General features: G+C 58.2%; 1 protein-coding gene across 6 annotated transcripts in view; it reads right to left on the bottom strand.

The window, feature by feature from the left end:
• Positions 1 to 23,560, bottom strand: part of AHDC1 (AT-hook DNA binding motif containing 1) — a 64,183-nt gene that overhangs the window by 15,110 nt on the left and 25,513 nt on the right. For 3 of the 6 annotated variants that reach the window (XM_047725061.1, XM_047725058.1, XM_047725059.1), the window contains exons 3-6: positions 5,688 to 5,866; positions 5,243 to 5,319; positions 413 to 524; positions 235 to 272 (exon numbers count right to left, since the gene is read on the bottom strand). The gene's annotated coding sequence lies outside the window, so the exon portion shown is untranslated. Of the gene's footprint in view, positions 1 to 234; positions 273 to 403; positions 525 to 5,242; positions 5,320 to 5,687; positions 5,867 to 21,812; positions 22,469 to 23,560 lie in introns of those variants that run through there. The other 3 variants (XM_047725064.1, XM_047725063.1, XM_047725060.1) reach the window with 3 other exon arrangements.

Genomic DNA, 23,560 nt, shown 5'->3' with positions numbered 1-23,560 from the left:
AGGGCCCCAGTTCCGCTTGTCGGAAGCTCACCCACTTCTAGACCTTGGCTATGGGCTCAGGGAGAAGAGGATGCCTGCCTGGGCGAGGGAAGGCCATCAGCAGGCTGGGGTGACCACTCCATCCAGATCAAACTTGAGGAGAAGGCCAGGAAATCCTACCCAGGGCATGACCTTTTCCCTCTTACCGCCCCCACACCTGCCCCCCACCTCCATTTCAGAAGCCCGGCCACTCACCCTCGGCTCTGCCGCCTGGGCTGTCACACTGGAGATCTCTGTGGGTGACAAGACAGGAAACAGGGGATCTGAATTGTCAGGTGGCCACAGCCTAACCATTCGTGCCCACTGGCCTGGTCTCCTCCACACACCACCCCCAGCTCCCTAGCGCTCCCTCCAGGGCAGGCACCCTGCTGACCTGGGAGAGAGAGGGCCCCCGTGCCTGGGGGCTCCGCCCGTTGCTGGCTGTCAGCCGGGGGTGCTGTGGAGCAACTTCGGCCTGAGCCCAGGCCTCGGGGCGTGGACAGCGCCTGGAAAGGACCATCGCAGCTCAGGTTTAGTGAGCACCTACTGTGCGCCAGGCGCTGGGCTGGAAGCTGTCCAGGCATCGTTTCACTTAATTCTTCATACAAATCCTGTGAGGTAGGGGCTATTAATAACCCCATCTTGCAGATGAAGAAATGGAGGCTCAGAGATGAAGAAACAGCATTCATTCATATACTCATTACTTATGGAGTGCCTACTTTGCACAAAGACCAGGTAGACAGACAGTGATCAGATAATCATAAATGATTTAATTATTAGTGGGATAAGAGCTGTAAAGAAAAAGTGAAGAGTGCCTCAGGTCAGAGGTGTGACAATCATACCAGGGAGTCAACAACAACAAAAGCTCACACACTTTGGGGACACTTTCTCTACTGCCAAACAGTGGGCTAATAAGCACTTTATGTGGATTATCTCATCTAAGCCCCCTGCAAACCTGAGGATCAGTAGGATTACCATTCCCACCTTCACAGAGGAGGAAACCAGCCCCTGGAAGGCAGTGAGCCCCACAAAGGCAAGGATTTCTATCTGTTCACTTCTGTGTGTATCTCCCAACACCCTGACCCGCATGTGGCCCATAAGGGTGCTTCAGGAAGTATTAACTGTTTCTTATGAATGAATGAATGAGGTGCAGAGAGCAACCATCCCTGCCCGGGGTGGTTCTCTCTCATTCCTCTCGAGATCCAAAGGTGGGACCCAAGAAGGGTGTGGAGAGAGGGTGAAGGATAAGCACGTGGAAAGGGATGTTCTCTGCCCCTCTCCCACCTTTATCAGAGAGGCCCTCTCTGACCCCCCTCACCGTCCCCCGCCCCCCATTGCACCTCTGGCCACAGTCTGGCCCTTGCTGCGAACTCTCAGAGGCCTCTCTACTTCCCCTTCACACTATCTATCACAACTGCAACCAACTACTTGTATGACTGGCTTTTCGGCGAGTCTCCCCCGCAGAATGTGGGCCCTTCGTGGGCAGGCCCTGTGTCTGTCTTGTTTACCACTGTATCCTCTGACCCCAGGGCCTGGGCTTTGGATGCTACATAAATATTTACTAACTCCCTGAGCTGGTCAGGGCAGAGCTGGGATTTCAATCCAGGCATGTCTGACTCCCAAGGGAGCCTGGGGACTCGGGGCCCTGACCACGGGGAGGGTCTTAAAGCTTGACCCGGATCACTTCTTAGTGTTTGGCTCTGACCTGATCCCTGGGGTCAACCCCCACCCCCATCCCCACCACACACACATGCAGACTCCCACCAGCTGCTCAGGAAGACCACGGAGCCGACTTGGGGGACAAGATGGTTTGGAAAGGAACGCTCTTCCACTCCCCTGTGGTGGGCAGTGCTTTGCAACCTACAAAGCACTTCCACACATGTGACCCGCTGAATCTCCCCAGCATCCCAGGAGGCAGGGCCGATTATCCCCGTGGAGGCTCCGAGTGCTGGGTGTGGGACTTGCCTGAAGTCACATAGCTGCAAAGTGGCAGGATTCCTAAATCTGCCCCAAGCCCAAAGCCTGCTTCCCCTCCCAGCTCTGCAGCTCTCCTTCCGCCACTCCTGAAGGCGCTGCTCCTAGAGCTGAGGTCTAATTTAAGGCTGGGAGGAACCTTAAAATCGCCAAGCCATTTGGCTTCCAAACCCTGGGCCTGGGGGAGCTGTGTAACATTCCAGATACCCAGGCCCTCGTCCAGGGGAGTCTGACTCACAGATCTGAAGGGACATCTGGGAATCTGTACTTTAAATCAGCTTCCTCATGGGTATCAGGTTCTGGTGCCACCTTGTGCTCTTCCCATTTTACAGATGAGGAAACTGAGATCCAAAGAGGTAAAGGGCCTTTGCCCAAGGTCACAGAACGGCCTGGGGAGAGCCCTTCGGTTGCTTATCCAGACAGAACATCCCTCTGACCACTGTCCCTTTTCACTCTGCAGTTCCCAGGCCTCGGTTGCCCCTCACTGTCCTGCCTGCTCCATCACTCAGGGTCCTGCTCTCGCCCTGGGCCAGGCTGTAGGCTGTAGACTGGCTCCTCCCAGGCCAGGCTCTCTCACCCACTGCTCTTGAAAGAAGGACTGTGAGTAACAAGCTCACGAAGGAGGGAAGGGGCGCAGACCCTGGCCCCTCCAAGTCCCATTTCCAAAGGTATGGTTGACCTGGTATGGTTGACCCGTGGCTCCCGAGAGTCTTTGCGATGCCTCCCTTCCTGAGGGTGGGGCTCACCAAGCCTCCCTGCTCTGGAGACCTCCCACTTGGGGCCCTGAGGGTGTGATTTTGGCAGAAGGGAAAACCTCCACTCCAGTGGTTGCTTCTGGTCCCCCCCCACCTCCCGCCCCGTGAAGACCTTTGGGCATGTCCTCCTGCCAGACCTCCTGACTCTGTCCATTGACCTCTCCAGCAGCCTCCAGGATCTGAGGGAAGCGGCTGGCTCCCCTCCCCACCACACCCAGGCAGCCATTTTCTTGGACCCCTCCCAAGGGCACCACCTAACCAATGTCTGTGAACAAAGTCAAAAGGGTCCTTCTGTCTGACAGTCTGCTTCTGGGTCAGTGTGTCTGAGTCTGCCATGGGGACACCAACAGGCTGGGAGGGGGCTGGGGGCCCCAACCTGCTGTGCACAGTGCCGGGAAGCGCCAGCCCACATCCTTGAGTCCCCAGCCCCACCCTCCCCCGCTGCGGCTGTGACCACCCCACCCCTTCCCCAGCCCGCCTCCCCCTCCCCCACCCACAGCCTCCCCAGGGGAGCCAGGCTGCCAGCCCCAGCTCTCACTTCCGGCCTCATGACCCTCTCTCCAGCCGGCACACTCCTCCCCCCACACCATTTCCCTCCCAGCCTGGATTCAAGGCCCAGGGATGTCCTCAAAGGAAAAACAGTGTATCAAAGGGGCTATTACTACTGCTGTGAGCCCTCCCCTGTCACCTCCCTTTGGAGCCTTTATCCCCCAGGATCTGCAGTACCCCTCTCAATCTCCTTCCGCCCCCTCCCACCCACCCACTAGTGCCCAAAGATCTTCCAACCTGACTCCAGCCCAAAAGTCTACCAAAGAGGACACTGAACATAATAACAGCAGCTGTCACTTATTTGGTATTTAAATAGAGGCACAGAGAGGTTAAGTGATGCCCTTGAAGACAAACAGCCAGGACTTGGAAGAGCCGGAGTCTGAATTTGGGTTTAACTCCTCCGGTGCAAACTTTTTCACCGTCCAGAGAGTCAGCTCCCTCACTTGCAGCCTCCTCCAACAGTCCCAATCCTCATCACCCGTTCTAATTTTTGACTTCTAATTTACCCCCTCCCAGCTTCTTCATCCCCTCCCACCTCAGTCATCCAAATGCACTACCCTCCCTCACCACTAGGTGTCCCCTTAGAGCCACCGATGCCCCCAAGGGGAAGCAAGTCCTGCCTGGCCTCCTAGAGTCATCAGGCCTCTCCCCCCCCCCCCACGGTATAGCACACCCCACCCCACCCTACCCCCAGCCACACAGAGCTCCTTTGTGCAGCCCTCGCCCACCCCCTTCCTGCCCAGAGCGGGGCACCTGGCAAGCAGGTCTTCCTTAGACCCGCCCCCTGCCAGCCCCCTGCCCTGGGTGCCAGGTGTTGCAGGCACCACCGCCAGCTCTGGCTCAACCTGAGGGTCACCCTGCCGGGCGGCCCTCCCTTCCTCCCTCCGAGGTCACCCAGGGACTGTGCTTCCCGCCCTGCTCCACCCCCATCTCCTCCTGCCCTTGGCCCTTCCAGACTCCTGTCCTAGTCTTTCCTTCTGTCTCCCGGAGGACTCCCTCCTCCAGCCCCACCAGGCCCTCCCCACAGCCTCTCACCCCCGCCCACCTCCTTCCCCTGAGAGCTCCTCGTCCCGCCCCCCCCTTCCCCGCCCAGGTCTGAAGAACTCCTCCTCCTGGAAAGTTGAAGCTGGAAAGGAAGTGACTTCAGCAATTTGGCCACAAGGCTGGGCACTGCTGAGCCCAGCTCTGCTGAAGGCCTGCCCAGCCCACCTCCAAAGCACAAATGGATCCACACACACACACACCACCCGCAAGTGTGCGCCCAGAACCCTGAACACAAGCTTCCTGGGTGACATGCAGAGAGATCCCGTGTGCACACTCCACACTGACAGAGTGTGCCTACATATCACCCCAGTGTGTTCAGATTCCTGGTTACACACCTCTTCAGTGTGCACTAGCGCCCTGCACACATATACCATCCAGTGTGGCCCCCACCACACTCCAGGACTCCCACACCTACCCAGGACACACTCCAAATTCTGCACTCACCACTCCCCTGTAGTTCCCTCAAATGTCCCCCAACCCAGTGCACTTATGTAACTCCTGCATACGGAACCCTGTGTACCTAAGGACAGAGCCCTACACACACCGGCTCACTCACAAGCCTGAGGGCCCGCACACACGATGCCCAGTGCATTTACAGTTGGGTACACAGAGCCCTGCATCCTCCCATAGTCATACCTCCCACCCTTACCAACCCAGGAGGCCCCACCCCTAGACCTCAGGCCCCAGGAATGCTCTTTTGGAGGCTGGGTGGAGTCCCCAGGCAGGCTGGGCTCTAGGGAGCTTCCTGGAGCCTACAGGCTCCCTGTGTCAGTTCAGGGAGTCGCCTCTGCAGGGCAGGGCAGCCCCACCTGGCCTCTGGAGCCTGGGTGGGCTGATCAGGGCTGGGAACTGGGAGGGAGGTCCTAACCCCCACCCCACCTCATAAGGATGACCTAGCCTACCTGAATTACCCAGGTCCTCTTGGCACCTCACCTTGGCCTCCCAGCTCTCTGCTTCCAGACTCCAGCAGACAGGGGTCCTGGGGGGTGGGGGTCAGCAGCACACATCAGGTACTCTGGTTTCCATCTCTGCCCTGAGGTCTGGTCACTGTCACAACCCCTTTCTCTTCCCAGTTCTCTCAGGTCAACAAGGTGTTGGGAAGAGTCCCCAGACTAGGAGGCAGGACTCTGGGGGACTTGTTGCATAATCCATGGGCCTCAGTTCCCCTTTCTGGATAATGGGGAGTTTTGAATAAGTGGGGTTAATATATTCTGATTCTTTAATGGGTGCCTTTTTGGCCTAAGCCGGGGGTGGGGGATTCCTGCTAAGACTGGGAAGTCAGTCCCCCTGACCCTCACTTTCTGGGAGTGGCCCAGGCACAGAACTGGCTTCCCCGTACACTGTTACCTGAGCAGGCTGTGTAGACAAGGTCTGGCTCAGCAAGAAAGGCCGGTCTTTGTCAGTGATCCCAGGGTGGTCTCTGAGGCAGTCTGAGAGTTGCCCCGAAACCGGGGCCCTCTGCACGCACTTAGCTGGGCAGGCTCTGGGGTCCAGGCCGATGGGTAGACAAGTAGGCAAGCTCCCATCTGTGGAAGCAAACACAACACCCAGGCATAAGCGTGGACACAGGAGGAGCCAGATAAAGGGACCAGGAGGCTAGCATGGCTGGGGTCCAGTCTCGCAGAAAATGAAATCACCTGCCACCTCATGTCACTGGGGAACTGCACGCCTATTGACACCCCAGGTGCCTGGGAAGCAGTATCTTTGTACATGTACGTAGGTACATGCATGAACCTGAACACACATGCATGGGAGCCAGACAGTCCTTGGCTCAACCCTCTCAGCGTATGATCTTGGGCAAGTCAGTTCACCTCTCTGGCTCTCAGTTTCCTCATTTATAAAGTGGGGCAATATTATGAATTGGGGAGGCATGCTTTGGGGAAACCATATACGCTAACAGCTTATTCAGAATGCAAGTGTGAGAACTGCTGTTTGAAGACATGGTAAATGCAGATTTCCAGGCAGCGTGTATAGGCTGCTGGCCTTCACTCTCCTCTACTGGCAACTGGTTAGGCCTCTTGTTTTAATAACCATGGCCCTTCTCACCCCCCTCCTGCTTCCTGCACATTTGTCTGCCTCCCTGGGGTCTGCGGTGGAGCCCAGAGGGGGTCTGGGAACCAGGCCTCACGGACTGCTTCGGGTTCTGGCTGCCTGGGAATTTGTATGTGTGGCAGAGAGCATTCCTGTCTGGGTAAATACACCTGTATGTGGGCTCCTGGGTCTATGCAGCCTTCTGTGCATTTCTAAATGTGCGTGTGTCCATGTGTGTTTAAGAACGTACACACATGGGATCCTATGTTTGCTCAGTATGGTGCATGTGGTTACCCGTGTGTGTGTGTGTGTGTGTGTGTGTGTGAGAGAGAGAAGAGGTGATGTGTATCCGGGTTCAGCATCTTCAGTTATACATGTGGCTGTGTTTATCTGGGTCTATTCAGCTCTGTGTGTGTATGTCCAGCTGAGCCTGTGTCTGCACGTCTGTGCGGCCACGGGAGCATGTGTCAGCCCCTCTGGAGTCACACCGACCCCAACTGTGGTTGGGGTAGGAGTGTGTCTGCATGTGCACATGCTCCACCCGTCTCTCTGCATCTCGCTGTGTCAGGAGCTAAACCGGCTTCTGCCTGTCTCCGAGCTCTCTGGATGCGTTGTGGTTGGGTTGGGGGGGGGATACATGCGGCTGATCCTCTGCTGTCCCTGCAGGTTTCCCATCTCGAGGCCTGTGACTGCAGGCACTGGTGTCACTGTGGATCAGCGTTACCTCCTGCCTACTTCTGCCTGCTTTCTGGGCTTTCAGGGTCATGGCTGGCAGTGTGAATGGTCACGGTGTTCCCGTGGGTCAGTTCTGCTGGGGGTCACCGTGTGCCCGTGAGTGGGTCCTTGTATGCGTGTGTTGTATGCCCTCATCACTCAGGGCCTGCGTGTCAGTGGGTCCTTGGGCCACGTCCCCATGTCTGCGCCACAACAGCGACATGTCAGTGTCAACATGTGCGAGGGGGTCTGTGTGCCACGGTGTGCCCAGCAGCACAGCGGAGCCTCAGTGTTTGTGTGGTGCCTTTGTGTACCTCCTCGGTCCATGTGTGTGTGCGCGCGTGTGCATCGCATGCAAGAGACCCTTTGTGAAACAGTGTGTGTCTGTGTCACTGTTTGTGTGCCTGCTTCCCTCCTCCCTCCCTATCTCCTGCGTGCTCTCTCTCTCTCTCTCTCTCTCTCTCTCTGTAGGAGCCAGACAACTCCCCAAGCCTGGATTAGGGACAATTTATCCACAGGCAGAGAAGGAGAATTCCAACCTGCCAGAGCCTCCCTCCTCTGATCCATCCCCCCTTTCCCCGTGGTTGGGTGGGCACAGAAATGCAGCCCGGCAGCTCCCAAGCCCTCAGGGAGCCCCCACCTCTGCAGCTTCCCAGAGGCCCAGGAGGGTGGAAAAGATGGAAATCTGGGTGGCCCCAGAGCCCTCCAGTGGGGGTGGACTGGCTGCCCCCCATCCAGGCCCCCAGAGCTCAGTGCATCTTGGCCCTGTTTTCCTACATATGGTGGTGGTGGTTGGGGCGGGGGGGAGTCTGCATGGGGTCTGGCTGGCCCTGCGGGCTGGAGGGACCTCAGGAGCAAAGCTGCTCCCAGCCCCTCCACAACCTGATACTCCCCAACTGATAAACGCCAGCTTCCCCGCCACCCCTGAAATGGGAATAACTGGGGAACTTGCAACTGTGCCCGCATAGGCTGGGGGAGATGCTGGGAGTGGGGGTAGTGTGGTGGGGGGGAATGCAGCAAAGGGGGGCACGGGGGGGGGCTGAGCTGGGACTAAGGCTCCCTTCACGGTGCTCCAGGCGCAAGGCAGAATCACATGTTTCCCATTAGCTGCTCTGGCCTCCTTGTTCAGGGGGTGTTGGCTGGGGGAGATTTGTTCTGGTTGCAGACACCAGCCGAGACCACACAAGAGAGAGAGAGAGAAGGCAAGGGAGGGGGAGAGAGAGAGAGAAAGAGAAAGAGAGGGAGAGGTTGAAGCCCGGAGGGAGAGGAAGAGACACAGAGACACACAGAGGGAGAGAAGGTGAGACAGAGAGACAGGAGAGACAGAGACAGGCAGTGACAGACAGAAACCTTGAGACAGGCAGGCAAGAACACAAAGCAGAGAGGCAGAGCCTGGTGATGGGGAGGGGCACACAGGGGTGGGGGGGCAGGGAGGTGGAAAGGCAGGTGGAGAGGCTGGTCAGAGGCTCAGAGGGACCAAAAGGGGGGAGCAGCATGGGGCCCAGGGGCAGGAGGGCGAAAGGGACAAGGCATGGAGTGCATCCAGGAGAGGGGCTGGGTGAAGGCACAGAGATGGCCCCGGTGGCGCTGTGAGGGCAGGGGGAGTGGACGCTGCGAGCGGGCTGGGCGGGGGTGGCCAGCGAGCCCGGAGCCTCCCGCCTCCTGACCCTCGAGCCTCGGCGAGATAACAGGCCGAATAGTGCTGACTTGCGGTTCAGAAATCCAATATCCTCCGCGGCACACTAATCGACTACCTGAGCTCCCGGCCCGCGCCGAGCTGCCCCGATTAATCCTGCGGCTCCACAGCCTTAATTAGTTTAACAGTTTCAGGGGCAGAAGAGGCAGGGACCGGGGTCCCCCCACGCTTGCAGGGATACGGACGGACCCCCATACCAATGCTGGCGGGTGCCCTGCCACCTCAGTCACACCTGCTTCTGCCCCAGAGGTCCCTTGCCACATGGCCTGAAGAGCACTGGGTCCTCTTCCTGTCGGGAAACAGTCCCAACGGTTAGCACCTGGGGCAGAAAGAAGATCATGGGGGGACTCAGACACCCCCTAGCATCCCTTCTGCTCCGGCCACCAACCCAGCACACTTGTCTCTGTGCTCAGGGCTCTGAATGCTTCCCCTGTCCGCCTTTGAGGGCCCTGTGGCCTGCACGGGAAGGCCCCGCCAACAGCGGGCCCCATACCACTGGGCAACATGTTGTCTCTTTAGGGTGAGAGACGAGCTCCCAAGTTACTGACAATCTCCCAACAGCATGAGAGAATCACACATGTCACTCCCCACAACAGCAGGAGAGGGACACGTGGTGACATCTCACACATCCCCAACAGTCAGAGACAGGCATGTGGGGTGGTGACTACCCTCCTAACGGGATGAGCTAAGCACGTAACCTGTCACTTCCCCCAAAAGCGTGAGATGGGCACATCTGATACCCCCAGACAACAGGAGACAGGGACACACGTTGTCACCCTCACCTCAGTGTAACAGACACGCGGCCAGGCACTCCCACACCCGCTAATGGATGTGAAATGTGGAGAACCTGTCTCTCATACACACACAGACAAGCCTCATCTTTCAGGTATGAGGAAGGGACAGCCCCCCCCACCATGCCCACCACCCAATGTGAGTCAGGGACACCACCTCAGCCCTTCCCGGGGGGTCCTCCCTTCAGACCACCAGATGGGCACACAACATACCCTGAATGCTTCAGACAGGTGAGCCCCCCCAACCCCGCCATGGCTCCCCCATCGCTGGCGACAGCCTGCGTGATGCTGTCCTCTGCCTGCAGATGTGTCACAGCTCACAGGGCATGAATGTCACCCCGGCACTGCCAGAGCCGGGCACAGCCGCATGTTGCCCCAGTGACAAACACCACTGGCCCCAGGAGGAGGTGGAGGCGCACACGGCTCTGGGCGCGACTTTGGTCCCTGGACGCCAGGAGGGGAGGCGCTGCGGCCTCCCTCCTGGGTAACTTTGGCTACCTGGTGCTGGGGGAGAGAGGCAGGGAAGCAAGTGGCCCTGGGGCATGCAGACGACCTGGAAACACCACCTCTCCACGCTGCCACCCCTGCCCCATTTCTAAGTGAATGTGGTTGTTCTCCAGGGAGGGGGCAGAAGGAGTGGCAGAGGGAGGGCTGCTGTTGGGGCTTGAGGAGCTGTTCTGAGATGGGTGGCAGGGAGGCAGACTGGGGGTGCAGTTACCATGACCTCAGGCCCCAGGACAGAGAGGGGGTGTGATGACAGCTTCAGACCTGCACTGGTCCTTAGGAAGGCCCACTCTCCAAATTCAGGCCATAGAGCCTGACAAGGAGGCCAAAGTCCAGGGGCATGACTCACCCAGGGAACAGGCCCAGCCTGCTGGCCAGAGATCGAGGAAGGCCAGGAGCCAAGGGGCCTGGGTTCAAGTCTGAGCTCCTCCCAGGCCAAGCTGAGCGACCTTGGAGCAGCAGCTCAGTCTCTATGGCTTATGGGGAGGGGGAAGGGGCAGCAGTGAGGGGAGCGCCAGAAAGAAGCTGGGTCTGGAGCCCGCAGGCAGAGCCCTGGTGACCATAGGAAGGACCCCGCAGTCCAGTCCCTGGACCCACCGTTTCCTCACCAGGAACCTCAGCTTTCTGTACCTCAGTTTCCTCAGCAGGAAAGTGGGGATGATGTCAACCTCACAAGACAATGTGATGTGAAGTGGGCAGGTGCTCAAAAAATAGGAGTTTCTCACCGAGGAGGGGAAAACAGAAAGGGCGAGAGGCTCGTCCAAGCCACAGAGCAAGTTAGTATCTGCTGAACTCGCCCTCTAGCTCTGGGTTTCCCACCTGAACTGCTTCTGTAAGACTCCTTGGAGATCAGTAAGGAGTTGGGGGCTGGGGGGGGGGCAAAGGGAGGATTTTGGGGTGTTGGTTACAGAGCTGCCCTACTCTCCCGTGAAGACCAAATGAACTGAATGGGAGTCTCCCAGGTATCCCGACCTTTACCCCAAACCCCACTTGGCTCATCTTCAAACTCTAGAGCAGAGGGCCAGCTCTGAGGGAGGGAGGCAGCCCAAAACCCAGGCCCCCATGACCAAGGCCTGTATCTGGTGCTTAGGTTGGGGGTATCTGGGATATCAGTTTCCAGAGCCCGCCCATCTTACAGGAGTCCAGAGAGGGACAGGCCTAGCCTGAGGTCACACAGCATGACAGCAGCAGAGCCCAGAGCCCTGGCCAGGGACAGTCTCAGAGCAGAGTCCCTCTAGCCCTTGGGGATGGCTGGAGCTGGGGAGCCCTGGGGGACTGAGCGAAACGTGGCGACAGATGGCCTGCCGAGGCAGCGGCGATCTGGGCGGCTGGCAGGCATGCTCGCTCCCGCGCAGGGAAGCGGCTAATTTTAGCTGAGGCCTCGATGCCAGCTTTGTTCCCCCCACCCACCCACCGAGGGGGCCCAGCATGCCTTGCGTGCAACCCGCCTCCCCCAGGCACCCCTACTCCCCCGCCGGCCCCTTGGTGAGTAGTGCCCAGACCCCAGGGTCCTAGAACTGTCCGCCTGACCAGGTCTCATCATACCCAGAGGCAAGGGCTAGGCCCTGGAGACCTGGCACCCCCACCCCAGGGCCTATTTCTCATGACTCCAAGTTCATTCCTTGAAGAGGGTGGCAGGGAGGAGAGCTAGATAGAGGCCACTACCCAGACTGAGAGGGAGGGCCTGACAGAAGGGTCTGGTACTCCTGGGGAGTGGGGGGCAAGGGGAGGTGGGGCACTGTCCTCCACTCTATACTTAAGGGGACGAGACCCATATTCTACCCTTGCCCCAGACAGACTCTTCTGTGCTAGAGTCCCCCCTGGTGTTGGTAAACAAGGGGCAGCAGCCCCTCTACACCTTCCCTGTTCTGCATAACTTTTAACTATTCCAGGAACTCAAAGTACTTTAAAGAAGTCAGAGATAGAGCAAGGCACCCTTGTGCCACTGGGGGAAACTGAGGTACGATCACAGACAGTCATCAATGTAGCAGGGGAGGAGACCAATCCCGGGGATCTGTGAGACCCAGACATGCTCTTCTTTGAGTTCTTACAGCGAGGGGGCTTCTTGGGCCAGCTCAGCCCCTGAAACTACCTTCTGCCCTGACCTGGGCTCCTAGAAGGTAGACTAGATGGTTGGAATCTGCACTCTAAAACCCCATAAAGGGAGGGCTGGCATCTTGGCTTCTGGCACCCAACCTCCTGTAGGTTCTATGGCCTTAGAATCTCCCCTCCCCATCTCAGATTCAACTACAGGTGCCAGATGGGGTGCCAGCACATCCAGCCCCTATGTGAAAAGGGAATCCTTTGGGGAGATCTGGAGGGCCCCCATTCCTGTTCCAAACCCGGGGCCATGGGGAAATCACCAAATGGAAAACAGAGGAAGACAACTTGAAAGAAATCTATGTATTTAAAGAGAGTCAGAAGAGAGAGGGAGGGCAAAGGGAAGGCACGGAATCCGATTCAGGAAGAGAGAGACAGAGGAAGAGTGTGGGGGGCAAGAGACACAGAGCAGAATGGGGCTTAAAGAGAAGGAGATGGGGAGGGTGGGGATGAGAGAGAGAGAGAAAGGAGGGAGAGAGGACAGGATGGTGGAGGAAGGAACACAGCAAAAGGGACTGAGAAGAGAGGGACAGAGGAGGAAGAAAAAGACAAAGACATAGAGAGACAAGCAGGATGAGGCAGAGACAAAGAGAGAGAGAGAGAGAGAGCAAGATCCACACAGAGGGGAAGAGATGGAGAAGGAGCCTGCCACAGACAGGGCAAGGCACAGAGAACTAAGGACACCACAGGGAGCTGGAGACAGACAGGGATTGACACACCCAGAGACCAACAGAGACAGTCGGAGAGGGTGAGACATACTCAGAGAATGGGGCGGGAGGAAGGGGGAGACACGAAGTGATAGAGTGTGTGGGAAGGGGTGGGGGGGGACAGCACAGAGTGAGCAGGGAGGGGGCACAAAGAGGGGGGAGATGTCTTCGCCAGAGCTGGGGGGGGGACAGAGGACAGAAATGGAATGTGGGTCTGGGCATGAGGCTCACAGATGCATCGGCTCCGGTTTCAGCTGGGGCAGTTGGCTGCTGGGGGGGCGGTCAGGGCGGGGGGGAGAAGGAGCAGAGCTGGTGAAGGAAGGGGGCCTGTTGCCATGGCTGCGGGCACGGCAGGGGCACAGCCGGCAGGGGCACAGCCGGCTGGCACTTGGAGTTCTGGGCATGGTAGGGGGCTGACTGAGGGGAAGGGGGGGCAATGAAGAAGCTTCACCCCTGCCCTCGGGGCTCTACCAGAAAGAAAGTTTCCAGAGACAGGATGGGAAATGTTGGCGCTGAGGAGGGCTCTGGGCCCTGCTCAACCCCATGGAGGCTGGAGGGGGGGTGGGTACCACTCCACAGGTCGCCTGTGGGTCTCCCAGGTTCCCACCTGCGCTGCAGGCTAGCCCCTGGGGACCCTCCAGCTCCATCCCCTCCAGTCTAGCTGAAGCTCCCGCATGCTGCTGCTGCTGTTTTTGCTTGCAGGGGAGCAGCAAGATTGTGAATTCAGGATCTGTAATCCTAACGCAGAGCCCAGGCCTACCGGGCTCCAGTTGCCAAGGCGACGGAGGGTCAGAGGGCAGCGCGGGGCGCCCGCTCCTCCAAGTCAGAATCCCAATTGTTAAAGCCCAAGAATAAACAGCTGAAGCGGCTGTGGGGGGGCTGGGAGGGGGGCTGAGGTCTGCATCGGCTCAGTGTGGTGTTGTCAAGCGAGATGTCACTAATTGTCTGAAGGAACGGGCTGAGGCAGCTCTTAACTGCTTCTGTGCCACCGGAGACACCTTGGCTGCCTGGCCCCATCCCCCGGGCCTCCCAGCATTCCGCCGGGCCAGCCTGGTGCTGGGAGTGCTGGCCCAGCGTAATCTCTGCCTCTCCTGCATTGAACCCCCACATACTCTGGCTCCCAGCAACTCCTCTTTGCCCAACTTGGAACCTCCCACCTGCCAGCTAAATCCTTATGTCCCTAGAACCAGTACCCCCCAATTACTGGGCCCACAAGACAGCCCAGAACTGCCCGTTTGGCTGTGAAAGCCATCCCAGCTCCCCCAGCATCTCCACCTCTGCCTCCCAGAAGTCAGGGGTTCTGGTATGGATCACAGAGGGACAGACTTCGGGGCCCTTCTGATCTTCGGCGGCTAGGCAAAGGCCTTCCTAGAGGAAAAAGGTCTGAGGCATCTTTCTGTGCAACTCCTGACTCAGGCACACACCAGAACCAAAAAACCCGGAAACCCCATTTCCAGTGTTGGTTGGTCTACCTGCTTGCTGTGTGACTTCTGGGTACTCTCCCTCTGGAGCCTCATCCATCCTCCAGCCCCAAACATCTGGTAGAGCCTATTCTGAGCCAGGCTGTGTCTGCAACCCCTGCCCAGAGGAACTCCCAATCCAGTGGGTGGGAAAGACTTATACAAAGTGGAAAACAATCTGAGATCCATCAGGTAAGCTATTCCAGGAAAAATACAGAGCAGTCTGGTACACAGTGAGCTGTCCGGTGGACTGCAGCTAGCTAGGAGCAGTAGTGTACTAGCAGCCCTTTATTACAGAGGGTCACTAAAAGGGTGTAGGTAATCAGGAAAAAGGCGGGGGCGGGCAGGATTCTGGAAGGCTTTCCTGAAGAAAGTGGTACCTGGTTAAGATTTGGACAGGTAAGCAAGAAGGTAGAATGCTCCGGAAGAGAGATCTTGTGAGGTCCTTGAAGGGGAGCTGAGCTCTAAGGTCTCAGGGTCGCCAGCTGAGCCCCTTCCAGGGCAGGAAGGAGGCGGCCTTCTGTGGTCTCCCTGCCCCGCAAGGCGGCCCTGCCTCCTCCTCCTCCACCCACTGCGCCTCGGGATAGACGGAGATTGGCGCCTGGGGGCGGGGCACCCGTGGGCAGGGCTCCCAGGGATTGGTAGTACCTGGAGTGATGTCACGAGGGGCGGTGCCAGGGCTTCGGGCACTCCCCTTGCCTCAGGTCCCAGACCCCTAACCCCAGGCCCGAAGCATAGACCCCAGGAGGGGGCGCTCAGGCCACCTGGCCGCCAACCCCCCATCAGGTGGCGGGTGGGGCTGGGGCGCTGTCCGTGGGCGGGGAGCTGGGCGCGGAAACAGGGGATCCCCCAGAGAGGGCCCAGCCCAGCCCCGGGCTGCATGCGTACAAAAGGCGACTTGTTCTTTCTTGGGATGCCTGCGTCTTCTCAAACATGCCTGCGTCTTCTCAAACATACCTACGGCCACACTCCGGGGACAGCTACACCCACACATTGCTGCACAAAGCCTGCCGGGGTGGGGACTAGGGGGCCCTTGCCAGCCCAAGGGGTCAGCTTTAAGAACCTTGCCCCAACCACCGTTTGCCACAGGCTCAACACCGTTCATCTCACCCCATCCCACCCCAAGTGACCTGGATACTCCCACAGCCTCACATGCCATCTCTAGAGACACTGATCCAGTCACATTCTCACAATTACCAGCTCCCTCAGACCAACTGTAGCTCACCAACTCCTTCAGGCCAGAGTCAGACCTCCAGCTTCAGCAGGGTCACTGCATCACGTGTGACCTTAGCACACAATGAAACCCATTAAGGTTCCTTTTTACTGAGCACTTATTCTGTGCCAATCCTTTTAATTACCCTTTGTGGGGAGTGGTATTATTCTCATTTTGTGGGTGGGGAAACTGAGGTTTATGTTAACTAGCTCACCTAGGGCAGAAGGATTTGAACCCAAGTCAAACTTGACTTCAGAGCCCCTGTTCTTCTCGGTATTGTTTCTGCCAATCATCACACCACCTCACACCCCCCCCCCACAAAACCACAGAGGGCAAACCCATCTCAGAGTCAAGGTGTAATTCCCCACCCCAAATACATGTCAATGTCACCGCCTAGAATCAGGCAGTTTCTCTCACTCCTCAGACAGTGTATGTGTGCTGAGGGGAAAGAGTGTCCTACCTCTAAGCTTCGCATGTTCAGGGCTGGCCGTCAGTCATTATAAATGGGGCACCGAGTAGAGCAGGGCCAGAACAGGCTCCCTCTAACCTTTCCAGCAGGCTCACCTCCACCTCCCCTGACCCCAGGATGACAAAGCACTGCCAGATTGGCTGGGGCACCAGGCCTGCAGCTCTCCCTGACCCCTTGGGCCATGATCTTCCCTTACCCCCCAACCCCTGCTGGGAACAAGTAGAAACAAACTCCTTCCTGGGGATGTCAAAGCACCTTTCCTGGGGGAGGCGGCTCTGTGATCCCCTGAGCCTGGCTAGGGAGAAGGATCAGGTTACTCTTGCCCCAGCTGTGCTTGGACTCCTTGGGGCTGACCTTTCACCTCATCCAGGCCAGGACCCAAAGGGGACCAGAGTACAGCCCTCACCTCCTGTTAACCCTCTGCATTCCTTATCTTTTCATGGGAGGGGGTGGGGAATCTGCCAGGACCCAGAGGGTCTCAGGAAACCCAGCTAAGCATGCCAACCTCGCCCTACCCTCCCATCCTGGGGTCCGGTTTCCCAGAGGGCTTGACAGAATGCTCCTCCCTGCCCCGTGCCCAAGCTGCCCAGCCCTGCCAGGATCAGATACCTCCCTCAGCCTAAGCAGCTGAAAATGACCTGGGCTATTTTCGCTCTGGGATCGCGTTGCAAACTCCCCCTTGAGCTGGCAGCGTCCCACATCCCTCCAGACCATTGCCCCTTACTCCTCATCCCTAACCCAGAGCCACTGACTTAGAGAACAGGACTTTTAAAGACGATAGGCCTAAGCCCCTCTGATGGGGAGACTGAGGCCATGGGGGAGTCAGTCACAGGGCTGGGCAGAGAACCAGGCTTCCTGGGGCTCCGCCCAGGTCTCTTTCTACTGTCTAGCACAGCCTGCTCTGTACCCTAGATCTCAGAGCCTCTGACCCAGCCAAACACCCAGCCGACCTCCTCCAAGCCCCAGAAAGTCACACTGGAGGCTACCCACAAGTCTCTGGGCTGCCCTGCATGTCAGAAACCGCTTCTGCCCCACTCTTCTCTTTGTTTAGAACTGGGACCAGGTCTGTACCTGTATCACAGCTATGTGGATCATGGGAATGTTTTGGCAGGTGCAAACAGGGAAGACAGACAGGGAGACTGAGGCCTAGAGGAACGGGAGGTAGAGTCAGGCTGCTTGGGGTTTATATTGCACAATACTTCCATGTTCTCAGCAGCCCCCTGCTCCAGCTTCTTGGTACCCCCCTTTTCCACTCCTACCGACCCAGCCCCCTCCAGGCCCCTGCCCCCCCCCCCCCCAAGCCCCAGTCCTCCTGGGCAGGAATGTGACTGGTCAGGTCTGAGCTGACCACATGAGTGGCTATAAGGCAACAGACCCCCCATCCTCCCATCCCCCAAGCCTGGGGGAGCTCACATACCAAGGCAAGATTGGGGGGGCTGCGCAGCTGCTTTAACCCTTTGCAGCCATGCTTTCAGGGTGAAAAAAGGGTAACTTTACTTGTAATGGCCACTCCCATTTGAGTGCTGCGGGGCGGTGGGGGGGTGGGGGGGTCATGCAAGCAGAACTGACTTCACTGAGGAGGTGGAATGAGGGATTTGCCCTTCTAGTCCCCGGTAAGAAAAATCATCCTTTGCCACCCCAACTGTTTAATCTCATCTCCCATGACATTTGGAAAAACAGTCAAGAACTGGTGCTGAGGAGAGAGAAGGAAAGAACAAATCACGAACCCCAACCTCAGGAGCCCCTAGTCTGATGGGAGAAATATAACCCTGCCCTGGGGAGTCTGATGGGGGAGACTAGGCACAGAGGTTGGGACAAAGAGCTGCGAGCCAAGCAGGGAAGAGCACGTCGCTGTGCAGAAGTGGGAGGAAGCCAGGGCAGGAGCAGAACGAGCCAGGTGGGGTCAGATCAGGCAGGCTTCCCGGAGGCCCCTCGGCCCACACCCCTCCCCCCAGGCTCTGGAATCTCGGGGGTCAGGGCTGAGGGACAGCCCCGCCCCCTGCTCCCCTTGGGCTCAGGAATTCCACCAGCCAAGGGGGGGGCAGCTGCTTCGGCCTCAGTCCAAGTTGGCTCCCACTGGACTGGGAACTGCAGCTCCTCCTCGGGGCCCCCCACCCCCACCCAAGCCCCTGGGCTGGCCCCCAGCCCCCTCCCCTCCCCCTCCCTGGCTGGCACCATGAGTGCCAGGCGCTGGCAGAAAACAAACCCGCCGGGGTGGGTTTGCAGGGAGCGGGGTAACCTTGACACAGTTGCGGCAGTCGCTAATGGCAGACACACACTCCGCCTGTTCTGGGGGGACTGTTGCCGTTGCTAGGAAACCGGCAGCCGCGTGAATGGAAATGGGTCAGTAAACCTGGGGAGAGATAGTGTGACACTCGAACCACTGCAGCTGCTCCAGCCCACACCGAAATCCCTCCTCTTCAATATTTATCACTCCCGCCTGGGCCCTCAGCTCCTGACAGACCCTGCACCAGCCTGGCCCTCAGGCCCCCCAAGGCTCAACAGGGGGGAGGGAGGAGAGAACAGATGGGGGGGTTGCTTATCCGCTCCTTGGGGGGGCCCCCCAGGCGGGATGGAACTAGTTCTGGAGGAGATTGAACAGGAAACAGAGTCTAATCCTGCGGCAGGGAAGGGGTTAAAAGGTCAATTCACGCCTGTTCCTGACTTAGGCACCGTGGTAAAATTACTGCAAGTGTGAGCAGGCTAGCAACCGCCTGCTTGCCTACCTGCGGAGGCACTGATTAAGACAGGAGACCTCCCTCCCCAAGAGATGGAGGGGGAAGAGGCACCCAAAACACCGCCAGGATTCGCTTGCAGCTTGAAAACACCTTCCCTTACAGCCAGGCAATCTCCCTAATGTAGCCGAAGCTTTCTAACAGCTAGAACCGATGCCTCTAGCACAATCTGATAAACACCCCAAATGGACACGGGCTGCCTATGCCTATTGCCATACAATAAATACCATCCTGTGCACACACACCCCTCCAACAGCCAGACTCTCACTGTTCAGGAAACCTTGACAACACCCCTGCACAGACGCCCGCCACCCCATACAACATGCGATTCAGAAGAGTGCAGTTCAGCTCAACACCTACAGACAAGCCAACAAGCCTAGGCACAGGCAGAACTACTGTGTCTTCCCAGTCAGGCTGGGAAGTTAGGCCTGTCCTAACCCAAAGCCTGGCTTCTCTGGTTCATCTATGTTTCATCTATGTTTCTTTCTCTCCCGTTGCCAGCTTTCTTGTCTTGTTCACTGCCCCCCCCACCCCATATACTGCCCCTGCAATCGCTTTTCTGGCCACACCATCCCACAAGCTAGCTGCCCTGAGCACTGCAAGCCTTCCCCCCACCCCACCCCACCCCCCAAATCCCTGGAGGCTGACTGGTCACTGACACACACATTCCCTTCCCCTAGAAGCAAGCAGTCTCACAGCCCCGGGCTGACACGAGCTCTTATTCTTGGGCCTCTCTACTGACAACAGGGACCCTGGGAATCGGCAGCATCACTCACTTGGGTGATACGCCCCCTCCACCCACCACAATTTCGGCCAGTGTCCCTGAATGGTGTGTCTGGGGAAGGGAGGCTCTCCAGTCTTCTAGAGGTGGGGATACCTCCACAGGAATCTCCCATCTGACTTGGTTCTGTGTGCTCCTATCTCCTAGGATACATCAGTCAACACAGTCTCGGAGCCTGTCAGAGCTGGAAGGGGCCTCAGGGAGTCACTAATCCAGCCTTCCCTGCTATGCACGAGGAAACCAGGGCCCAGAGAAGGGAAGCAGCTGCCCAAAGTCACACAGCCCCACTGTGGCTTCCAGTCCCTTTCTCTTCTGCAGTCCCTCTCTGAAAGCTCTCTAAGGGCTGGAGAGAAACTGTAGAGATACAGGCAGCCCTGGAGGGCTTCCCTGAGGCAGAGGGAGGTGGGGCTAGATTCAATGGGAGAGGGAGTCTACAGTCGTAAAGGTGAGTTTCTGAGAACTGCCCAGCCATGCATTCAGAGACAGGCACCTGGCAGCCCTGGAATCTGGGCCACAAAAATTTGCTCAAATCTGGACTATGCCAAATGATCTGATGGAGGGGCACCTGGGTGGCTCAGTGGGTTAAAGCCTCTGCTTTCGGCTCGGGTCATGATCCCGGGGTTGTGGGATCCAGCCCTGTATTGGCTCTCTGCTCAGCGGGGAGCCTGCTTCCTCCTCTCTCTCTGCCTGCTTCTCTGCCTACTTGTGATCTCTGTCTGTCAAATAAATAAATAAAATCTTTAAAAAAAAAAATGATCTGATGGACACTCATCCCTACCCCACCCCCTAGCCCAGGCTCCCCCTATCGGCACCCCCACCAAGCTGAGACCCAAACTAGCTGCCAAACCAAAGGTAAAGGAAGACTGATTTGTTCTCCATACCTGGCCTTCAAGGTACATTCTAAGGACTCGCTGCCTTTTATTATTTAAATAAATCTCTGCCAGGAAGCCTGGGATGCTCAGGAAAGAGGTGTCCGGCTAGGTAGCTTTTATGTCAACTCCATTTTGCAGAAAAGCAAATCGAGGCTCACAGAGGTGGGGCAGTTTGCTCAAGTTCACACAGACAACAAATGGAGCCTTGAGTTCCTTCCAGTACATAAGGAAGGCCAATCCAACAGGAAACAGGGAGAACTGGGGAGGGGCATGAAGGGGAGGGAAGGGTGGGAGTTGACACAGGCCCAGGCCCAGGCCCAGGCCCAGGCCCAGGCCCAACATCCTGGGCTGAGGGGGGAGCCAACAGGGATCTGAATTTGAATCTGGATATCTGGGCTCCACCCGCACCCACTCTAGCAGAGGTGGAGTGAAAGGTCAGCACGGAGATGGGAGGGAGAGGAAAGAAGAATTCCACCAGGCTTTCAGCCTGCCTAGGCCATACCCTAGGGAGCCAGGCCAGGGGCTGCCCCAGCTTCCCCCAGCCCAGAGCTCTTTGCCAGGCCCCACCCCCACCCCTTAGGAACTGCAGGAGTATTGTGAGACCAGGCCCCCTCTGCTGGTCTCAGTTTCTCCATCTGTACTAAGAGCTCACCGAGCAGGAAGGCCGTCTAAGGGCTCTTCCAGCTTTAAGAGAGTTTAGTGACCTGTCCTAGTTTTCAGTTCCCAACACACATTCAGAGATCTCTCCCCTAGTATGGAGCTAGCTGAGAACAACGTTAACTATGCGCTCAATGAATAAATGAACACAATGAAATCAACATCTTTCCATCCTCCTCAGCCTTACTGAGAGCCACTACCCACCCTGGGAAGCCAAATTCGCAGGGCTGTTGGAGGGGAAGGGGATTCAAATACTTAAGGGCTCTGAATGAGGCGGTCGGTGTATTACACAGGTGCGGTTTATTTCCTGTCTTCACTCTGTGCAGACAATATGGTAATTTGCTTTAAACATTGTGCAACTTTAAGCTCCACAAAAAGGCCACAGCCTACCTACTATTATCTAGTTTTTCAGATGAGCAAAGGGACTAAGGAGTGAAGGGACTAGCTCAAGGTCACACTGCCAGTGTGCTCTAAGGCTTTTGTTGAACATGGTGAGGGTGTGATGGACTGGGGAGAGAAATGGAAGCTGAACAGGGACCCTTGGCAAAGGGAGAGGTAGTCCACCCCAGGCGAGGGAGGTGCCTGAGTTGCCAAAAGGATCAACAGTTTGCAGAGGCCAAATGGTACTGGAACTAGCAAAGTGTGGGAAAGCATCTCTTCCCCTCCCCCACAAAGGGCAAGGTAGACCTCCTTCCCTCCCCCTACCCACAGTGCCAAGAGTGAGCCCTGAGAGGTCACTTACCTACTCCCCTGGATCTCAGGGTTCCTCTAAAAGGAACCCCCTCCCTCCCGGGAGCCCTTTTCTGGACTTCAGGACCTGCAAGGTGCAGATCCGCCCCCAAAGAAGGCTGCCGCCAACGTCCAGAAAACTGTCCAGGATTTTTCCGGCACGTCCGCCCCCCACCGGCTCCGCGGTTGCCGGGGGTGAGGGCCGTGGCGGGGGGGGGTTGTTGAAAGAGGACGGCCTCGCCTCCCTCCTAGAAGCCCTGGGGCGCCTCTTGCTCAAGCAGGGAGACTCTGGTCCGCAAACCCAGCCGTTCTCGGGCCCGAACGTCCGCCTCCGAGTTTTCCCGCCGCCGCCGCCGCGTCTGCCTCTCAGGCTACCTGGCAGGCCTGCGCTGCCCCCTGATCCCTGCCACCCCCCCTCCTAGATGAGGCCGCGGAGCTTCTGACTCCTGGAGGAGGTGACGGGCCGAGAGGGAAACCAGGCGGCTGGGGGAGGGGCGTTGCCTGCACCTGGCCCCTCTCCGCCGCCCAGGCCGGGAGGGGCGGGACTGGACCCCCGCCAGACCCGAAACGAGCGGCAGGGGGAGGGGAGGTGTGCAGCCCTCCACTCCCGCGGCCTGGGGGCGGGTAAGATCTCCCCCCGCCACAGCCCTGGCCGCGGAGGCGCCCCCTAGGGTCGGGCTACGAGGCGCCCCTTCCCGAGCCGCGCGCTCAGCCCGCTCCCCCGGCCGGCCGCGCTCTCCAGCTGCAGGAAATTCCAGAAGCTCTCCATCATCCCGGCGCAGCGCGCAGTCCGGGCTGCCAAGGCTCCCCGAAGGAGAGCCACATGCCGGCCGGCCGCGCGGCCCGCCCTCGCCACCCCCCCCCCCCCAACCCGGCGAAGCAGCCACGTCGGGCCGGGCCGGCCGCCCCTTCCCGCGCCCCGGGCCCGGCGGAATGCGTGGCAGCCCCGGCCGGGGGCTATTTTGAGCGGGAGGGGAGCGGCCCAACCTCGGTGTTTTCGGCTTTTTCCTGGCCCCCGGCCCGCCCTCCGCCAGCCCCGGCCCTCGGCTGCCCGCGGAGTTGGGGGGGGGTGTCACGTGGCGGGTGGAAGAGGAGGGCCGCCGCGATCCGGCTCGGGCTCCGGCCCGGGTCCAGGCCCGGGAGGCGCCCGGCGGCAGTCGGGACCTGCGCTCTCGGCCCGGGCGGAGCGGCGGGATTATTAATAGCGCGCTTGGCTCGGGCGGCGGCTGCGGGGCGCCCGCTACCTGTACGCCCCTTCTCGGACGAGCACTGACAGCCTGGGCACTCCCGCCCCAGCGGCGGACTCAGGCCTCACTGGATAGCGCCACTGTGCCCCAGTGGCCAATCACCGGCCTCGATTTCCTTACCTGTAAATTGGGGATGTGCCACCTGGCTTTATATAGTGGTACCAAATAAGGATTTTGCTTGCTGTGTGCCTCTCTTTGGGCAAAACGCCTTCCCTTTTGGGAGCCTCCGTTTTTCCATTTATAAAATGAGGGGGTCCGAGAGAACTCTTTCCAAGGCAAGAATCCCTTACATCTAAATAATGCATTTTCACTTACAACCCGATTGAACTTGTCAATTACCAATAGTAATAGCCAACACTGAGCACTTGCCCTGCATGGGTTAACTCACTGGATGATAAGGTTCCCATAAAGTAGGTAATATTCCCTTTTCGCTGATGTAGAAACTGAGGCCCAGGAAGGTTAAGTGATCTACCAAAGGTCCAATGCAAGGGGCCAGAGTCAGATAAACTTGGGC

Source organism: Lutra lutra, chromosome 4 (genome assembly GCF_902655055.1).
Source record: "Lutra lutra chromosome 4, mLutLut1.2, whole genome shotgun sequence".
Taxonomy (NCBI): domain Eukaryota; kingdom Metazoa; phylum Chordata; class Mammalia; order Carnivora; family Mustelidae; genus Lutra; species Lutra lutra.
This window is presented reverse-complemented; position numbering and strand designations above follow the sequence as displayed.